Genomic DNA, 8497 nt, shown 5'->3' on the forward strand with positions numbered 1-8497 from the left:
GCAAACACATAAGTGGATGCTCACAGTCAGCTATTGGATGGATCACAGGGCCCCCAATGGAGGAGCTAGAGAAAGTATCCAAGGAGCTAAAGAGATCTTCAACACTGTAGGTGCAACATTATGAACTAAACAGTACCCCGGAGCTCTTGACTCTAGCTGCATATGTATCGAAAGATGGCCTAGTCGGCCATCACTGGAAAGAGAGGCCCATTGGACATGCAGACTTTATATGCCCCAGTACAGGGGAACGCCAGGGCGGAAAAATGGGAATGAGTGGGTAGGGAATTGGGGGGGAGGGTATGGGGGACTTTTGGGATAGCATTGGAAATGTAATTGAGGAAAATACGTAATAAAAAAATAATAATTAAAAAAAAAGAATTCAGGAACATAGATGTGAGCATCAGCAACAGAATACAAGAGATGCATTAGAGAATCTCAGGTGCAGAAGATTCCATAGAGAACATGGGCACAACAATCAAAGAAAATGCAAAATGCAAAAAGATGCTAAGTGAAAACATCCAGGAAATCCTGGTTTAAATCATGGCTGTGAAACTCTCACAGATTTGAGCAATTAACCTGCATTATATTTTTTTACTCCTTTGGATAAAGTCTGCTAGAAATCGTAAGTGTGGTGGGTTTTCTCTTCTTTTTAATCGTATTTAAACAAGAAAATACTAGACTTACAGAGAAAGCTATGATTTGTTTTGTACCCCTGCTTAAAAGACAATCTCCAAATTCATCTGGAATAACAAAAAACCTAGGATAGCAAAAACTCTTCTCAAGGATAAAAGAACCTCTGGTGGACATGCAAACTTTATATGCCCCAGTACAGGGGAACGCCAGGGCCAAAAAAATGGGAATGGGTGGGTAGGGAAGTGGGCGGGGAGGGTATGGGGGACTTTTGGGATAGCATTGGAAATGTAATTGAGGAAAAGATGTAATTTAAAAAAAAGTAAATATTATATCCTTCTTAATTATGAAGTTTGTCCAAGGTGTTCTCCCTGCTAGGGAGAGAAGCGCTGTAATAACTATTCGTGAAGTATGAATTTGTACTCTATCACACAGCACTTGTACAAATAAAGGTCGTATGTGAAAAAAAAAAATAAGAACCAGAGTGGAAGTCATATTGGGAAGCCAAGAATTAATTTCTCCTGAGCTGAACAAGCCTGAAGAAGTGTTTTCAGATATTTGTTTGAAGAGACATGGAGAGAGTGCTGTCATGTATATCAGCACAAGATTATCTCCTATGAACTGTGGGCTTCAGGACAAATCCATTAGTGTTTTAGGAGCCATCCTCGGTTGGCTGGTAAGGCCCCTGATTTTGTAAAACAATGCTGCATGATCTGTATCTTTTGCATTTTTAAAAAGAGTTTTTCCATTATAGTATGTGCGTGTGTCTCTATATGAGTATGTACATTTGTGTGTAGATGCCATCAGAAGCCAGAGTTCTAGGCAGTTGTGACCTGCCTGATGTGGGTGCTGGGAACCGAACGGTCCTTTTGATTCTCTTAACTGCTGAGCCATCCCTCTAGCACACTCTATAGGATGTTTTAAATTCTAATATATTACATCTCTATTTCTGAAGACCTTTCTTATTCTGTGCTTCCAATAAGACTCACAAAATATATTGGATATTAGTCCCCTATCCGATTTGGGATAGGTAAAGATCCTTTCCCAATCTGTTGGTGGTCTATAGGTGGAACAACAATATGAACTAACCAGTACCCCGGAGCTCTTGTCTCTAGCTGCATATGTATCAAAAGATGGCCTAATAGGCCATCACTTGAAAGAGAGGCCCATTGGACTTGCAAACTTTATATGTCCCAGTACAGGGGAACGCCAGGGCCAAAAAGGGGGAGTGGGTGGGTAGGGGAGTGGTGTGGGTATGGGGGACTTTTGGGATAGCATTGGAAATGTAAATGAGGAAAATACCTAATAAAAAAATGGAAAAAAAAAAGACTCACAAAATAGGCTGGAGAGATGGCTCAGCAGTTAAGAATACTGACTGCTCTTCCAGAGGTCCTGAATTCAATTCCCAGCAACCACATGGTGGCTTACAACCATATGTAATGGGATCTGACACCCTTTTTTGCTGTGTTTGAAGACAGCTATAGTGTACTCATACATAAAATAACTTAATTAATTAAAAAAAGACTCACAACACAAATTCCTTTTAATGGTGCCAGTTTGTGCAATTGTACTGAGTATTCTAGTCAAGAATCCAGTGTGGTAATTCTAGATGTCACTGTGGAATGTTGGAACGAACATCATTTGGAAAGGGATAATACCTACCTATTTGTGTTTGTTTTCATTTTTTAGTAGGAAATAGTTTTTATTTATATTTTCTTCCAAGGCACCAATCAATCCACTCCTTTTTCTCTTTAGTTTATTTTGACATATTTGAGAGTGAGAAGGGGGTTGTTGCACTCAGTGGCTAGGTCAGAGGACAGCTTGCAGGAGCGGGTTCTTTCCTTTTACCATGTGAGGTCCCTGCCTTTACCTTTTGAGTCCTCTTACTGCCTCTCTCCCTTTTCTGATATTGGAGACTTCTGGAAGTTTCTCTCAGAACTCTTGATCTGTCTTCCCCCTGCCCCTTGTCTTTGTGAAGGATTCAACCTAGACCCTAGAGTAGTTTCTTTCTGTGAGGTTGAAGCAACCCTGGAGCCATTGTCATCTACTCCTCGCTACGGCTTCTGCATTTGAACATATCTGCAGATAGAACTCTGGATTTTCCAAACTGTGTCTCTATGCACAAACAAAACTCAACTTTTCTATTACGGGTAGCCCCAGAGTGTTCCTCGTTCAGACCTTAGTCAGTTGGGTTTAGCACATAGCTCTCATGAGAGAGTAAGAAAAGCAATGGAAAAGTCAGTCATGCCATGCACTTGACTTTGTCAGACAGCATCTAGTTTCAATATGACAAGTGGATTCCCCCATGAAGCCCTATGACCTTGACAGGCCACACTTCTGTTCTTCAAAAGCCCTCTCCAAGGTCCACTGCTTAACAAACCTTATATGTCTCTGGGGCTACAAACTTACTCTATCATTGCTCAACAGAAGAATAAAAGGCTGTTTATAATGGCCAGTGTCTGTTGTCTAATTTATTTGGGCAGAATACTCTTAGGAAGGATTGTCTCTTAGAACACTATACAGTCCCAGTGTTTTGACAAAGGAAACTGTTTCAAAGTACCAGAAAATACATGTGTGTGCTGGCCAGAATGCACATCTGCAAAGCACTGTGTTTATTCTGTTTGGTTGAACATGATAGGGCTTTATGCTCTTGTCCTTGATTTTTATCTGCTGGGCCCTTTTCATAAGCACAACAGTGTCAGTACCAAGATAGCTTCAGCTTTAACAATATCTAAGTGCTCAGACTCAACAATATCTCACACACACACGGGCTCATACACACACACACACATACACACATACACTCATACATACACACACATACACACACACAGGTGAGCTCATACACACATACATATACACACACAGAGACACACACACACAGACACACATAGACACACACACATGCTCATGTGCCCTGCATATCTATAAGCTAGGAGGTGCCTCCTTCCTCCAGTCTAGAGTAGGCATAATTCTAATATATCCTCTAGGGTTCTTCTATGAATAAATGAGAATCCCTATTGTCCAGGTCTAAGAAAGAATAAGGACACAAATATTAGCAAATATTACTTATTAGCCACAAACTCCTTAACTGTTAAAAAGCTTTTTTTTCTCTCCCTTAAATGTTTGCAGGAAGCCCTAAATTAGCCTCCAGCCATAACAGTTGCATATTATTCTGGCTATGACTCATACATATTTTCCCCTGGAGGGACAGTTAAAATAACTTAGATAATGATGTAGAAATGTTTGAAGCTGTCCAGATAAAGGCAAAGGCTCATCCCTTTTTGCTCGAGATAGATAGGCTTAGTAACAAGTGCCATTTCCAAGGAGGTCCACTTCCGTGTCTATAGACAGAACGTGTTTAGCTGCAGCTCCTCTGCACAGAGCTGATGAGAATGGAAGATTTCAAGCCTTACTCATGAGAAATGGCCTAAGGAAACCCAGAACAGCCACATGAAGCATTTCCTTCTCACTAGTCAGGTCTACTCCAAATCTCAGTTGTATTACTTAGATAAGAAAGAAGGTCGTAGCCGGGCGTGGCGGCGCACACCTTTAATCCCAGCACAGAGGCAGAGGCAGGCGGATTTCTGAGTCCAAGGCCAGCCTGGTCTAAATTGGGCTTAATGTTGCCATTTGAAAGATCATTTCCATATAACTTTGTCTAGGTTTTACATCACCTTATAGATGTGGATAATTCTCCCTCACTTACTGATGTTGACTGATGGGGAGGGAAATTATTAACAAATGTGTTGATTCCACTGCAACTTTGCTTTCTCCCTAGTGCAATCTTGTATTACTAAATCGGAGCCTATGTCAAAGTATGAATAGTTAGTAAACTCTTCCATACTAGTAGCACTGAACTTTTTCAGATGGTTTTTTAACATGGTTGTCAAATTGTCAAACACTGCAGTTCTATTGCCAACCTATTTTTAACAATTTGAGTGCATAAATTACAGCTCGCTCCCCCCTTCCTGTGACATCCAGCACCCCACATTTGAGGAGGATGAATTCAGTGAATGTTTCAACTGTTCTTGATGTTTTTAATTACTTTCTAAGATGACTCATAACAGGAAGTATTTGGCATGGACTCAATAGCTTGGAATATTAACATTTTTCAAGGACATGAAATATCTGAAATGGGTGAGGGGACATTGCATTTGTTTTATTGCATTTTATTTTTTATAAAGCAGATTCATGGAAGAATTCTGGTAGAGAATGAAACAACGTGCTACGACTATTGGTGGGATGTAGGTTATGAAATGCCCTTTCATTGCTCCATGGTAGATAGGCTTCCTTTCATGATGACATAGTACAAGTCTGAAACTATTTTTAACCCACTTGAGCTTAAGTCTAAAGCTGTGTACACCAGTCCTACTAGCTGTCTATCTGCCTGTGACAGGCATATCTTTAAACCAGTAGCAACAGAACCTACAGGGAAGGGGAATGAGGAGGAGCCTGAAGAATTTCCATGTAATGAGTAGTTTTCAAAGTTTATATATAATGTTCCGGGATTCAGCTTGTATCACAGTTAATCTTCTGCCTGAACCCAAATGTTATTTGAACTTGTAAAACATCTATATTTTAACCTGCACATTATGATTAATTCATTAAATAAGTGAAGATACTATAATTAGGTAGAGATATGACCTAATTATTGTTTTGGTTTCTAGTGAACAACATCTGTCATTATCAATTGACTCATGAGCACATGTCCCCTGCATAGTACCCAGAGACTGAAGATTCAGTACAGGAAGGAGAGAGAATAGAAAAGAAATGAATCAGATATAAAAGGAGGCCCAGGGAGGGGAACGTAAGGAAGGGTGAAACAGAGAAGACACAAGAACTATAAGAAGTTCTAAAACATAAGGCATTGAAGAGCAGTTACCTTTAAGCAAAGATGGCAGGAGGGTGGAGGGGACCCTTCACCATTTTCCCATACAAGGTCATTTAAAAGCAGAAGCTCTAGTCTACTTTCCCTCTGGTTGTCTCTTTCTGTAATTTTTTTTTCTTTTTCATTTTATCTGAACTGCTACACACTTCAGTGGTGCTTGTGTGTGCATTTGAGCCATTTGTCTACTGGTTTGGGTTGAAATGGAAGGAACCTTCAGAGTCACTTAATTCTTCCTCCATTTAGTATTTCCTCAGAGGCCTGGGATGTGGGAAAATGAGAGGTCAGATGCTGAGGGGAAGACAAAGGAAGACAGTGTCCAAGAGGAGAGGGATGTGTAGGTGAGGCAGAAGCCCCACTCAGAGCAGAAAGCAAGAATAGCAGTGGATCCTGGGCATTTGAGAGTCGTCACTGAAGGTTTGTGAAGTGGTGACATCATTGAAGTAGTGCTGGTATATTCAGTTACAGTGTGACAGAGAGTTCAGAGAAAGTGACAAGAGTGGGCGCATCTTCACTCCCAGCATGTTAGGAGGAAGAGCCAGGCAGGTCTCTGAGTCTGAAGCCAGCAAGATCTACAGAGGGAATTTCAGGACAGCCAGGACTATTCAGAGAAACCAAACCCTGTCTTGGAAAATAAAACAGAATGGAGCTAACACCTGCCTGGAAGTCCCAGCTTGAGGAAGCAAGGGTCTGGAGGAGAGGACAGCAGAGAGCCCTTAGTCAGAGGACATGGAAGTAGTAGGCAACTAATTGTGGGGAGAGAAATATAGAGCAGGGTCTTTTATATATGTGAGTATACTGTCGATCTCTTCAGACACACCAGAAGAGGGCATCAGATCCCATTACAGATGGTTGTGGGCCAACATGTGCTTGCTGGGAATTGAACTCAGGACCCCTGGAAGAGCAGTCAGTGCTCTTAACCGCTAAGCCATCTCTCCAGCCTGGGCAGTGACTTTTAAAAGGAGCATTGTGTGTGAGTTCACAGTGACATAACAGAAAAGACATTTTTGAAAAAAAAAGTACATATTTGAAAGGGCCAGGATGAGATAGCTCAGCAGTCCTGAGCACCGATGGCTCTTCCAGAGGACATTAGTTTGACTTCTAGCACCAACACGGTGGCAGCTGTGAGTGACTCCTGCTCCAGGCAGTATTATGCCTCTTCTGGCCTCCACAGGTACTGGGAACACACATGGTGAGCAAACATACAAGTGAACAAAACACCCATGTGTATAGAATAAATATTAAAAACATTTAATGTGGACGAGCTGGCTAGTTTATGTCCATTTGATGCAAGCTATAGTCAGCTGAAGCAGCTTACAAAATGCCTCCAGACAATTTGATATGAATGCAGGCAACCCTGCAGGGCGTTTTCTTAATCAGCAGTTGATGGGGGAGGACCCAGCCCATTGTGGGCAGTGCCATCCCTAAGCTGTGGCCTTGGTTTCCATAAGAGATCAGGTGGAGCGAGCCAGGAAGTAGTAACTCCCCCCAGCCTCTGCATTAGCTCCTGTCTCAAGGTTCTTGCCCAGTTTAAGTTCCCTCCTCGGTTTCCCTGATGTGAATATGTAATCCAAATGAACCCTTTTCTCCCCTTGTTGCTTTTGGTCTTGATGTTTCACAGGTAAGACAGTGGATATATTATGTAGTTGTTGTCTATTTTTGTTTGTTTAGAACAGGGTCTCTGGGTGGCCCAGACTGGTCTTGAACTTGGATGCACCTGCCTTTGCCTCCCAGTGCTGGGACTAAAGGTGTGTATCACCATACCCAGCTGACAATGGGTATTTTAAATATGAATGACGTTATCTCTCAGTTTTAAATAATGAAAAAATACAAACCAGATATATGTAGAATGGCAAAATCAAAAGCAACGAGGAGTTTTATCTCGGTTAACCAAGAGTGACCACAAAGGTAAGCAAGAATTTCAGTTAGTGACTGGGGATTCAGATCCTTTGGTTGCTTCCTTGCCTGGGTTCAGTCTCCCCACCCACTCCCATATAGACTGGCAGTCACAGTTGCAATTGGCAGGACTACTGGCATATACTTGTCCAGAGAATCCCCAAATTTAATGTTCTCAACTGGGTAGCAAGTTCAAGGCTAAAATCAGGGCTAGAAAGATGGCTCAGTAGTTAAAAGCATGTGCTATTTTTCCAGATGACCTGAATTTGGTTCCTAGCACTATGTTGGGCAGCTTTCAACTTCTTTATAACTCCATCTCTGAGGAATCAGACAGTCTCCCCTAGCCTCTGGGACACCAGAATATTTGTAGCAAACACTTGGAGGGACATACAAACAGTAACAATCCCAACAACATCAACAGCAGCAGCAGCAGCAGCAGCAGCAGCAGCAGCAGCAGCAGCAGCAGCAGCAGCAAGGTACGGTTCCAATAATAGCACTTGGGGACAGAAATAGGAGAATCTATGGTTTGAGGCCAGCCTGGTCTACACAGAAAATTCTAGGCCAGCCAGGGCTATCTCATCTAAATGTGGTGTGTGTGTGTGTGTGTGTGTGTGTGTGTGTGTGTAAAATAATAAAAATATATATCAAGCAAAATGTTTCAATTGAGATTGTCACATATATCAGAGAGCAGGAATTTTTGTTTTTAACTTTTAGGACTAGAAAACCCAGAAAATGATTTTTTAAAAACTGATGTTTGAACTTGCTTTTTTCAGTTGACTAAACAAGGCGGTATCTAGGTGGGCATCTCCTGGCACTTACTAACTTATTTTGGTCAAGATATTTCACCTGTACACTGGCTATACTCTTTCTAATAATATTCTCTCTCTCTCTTTCTCTGTGTGTGTGTGTGAGTGTGTGTGTATCTGTGTCTGGCACAAGCTGGAGTGTTCCTGGGCATACCCCCAACCCCACCACTGGAAACTAATAGGTTCTCAGCAAATGTTGGAACTTCTTATTTTGACTATTAACTTTTTTTTTTTTTTTTTGGTTTTTCGAGACAGGGTTTCTCTGTATAGCCCTGGC

The 8497-nt window shown here is 41.6% G+C and overlaps 1 protein-coding gene across 3 annotated transcripts in view; it reads left to right on the top strand.

Annotated features, from left to right (window-relative positions):
• The window catches only part of Arhgap18 (Rho GTPase activating protein 18), a 221199-nt gene that overhangs the window by 62999 nt on the left and 149703 nt on the right, over nucleotides 1-8497 (top strand). The gene's annotated exons all lie outside the window — the stretch shown is intronic.

The sequence above is a fragment of the Mus caroli genome, chromosome 10, assembly GCF_900094665.2.
Source record: "Mus caroli chromosome 10, CAROLI_EIJ_v1.1, whole genome shotgun sequence".
NCBI classification, from domain to species: Eukaryota; Metazoa; Chordata; class Mammalia; order Rodentia; family Muridae; genus Mus; species Mus caroli.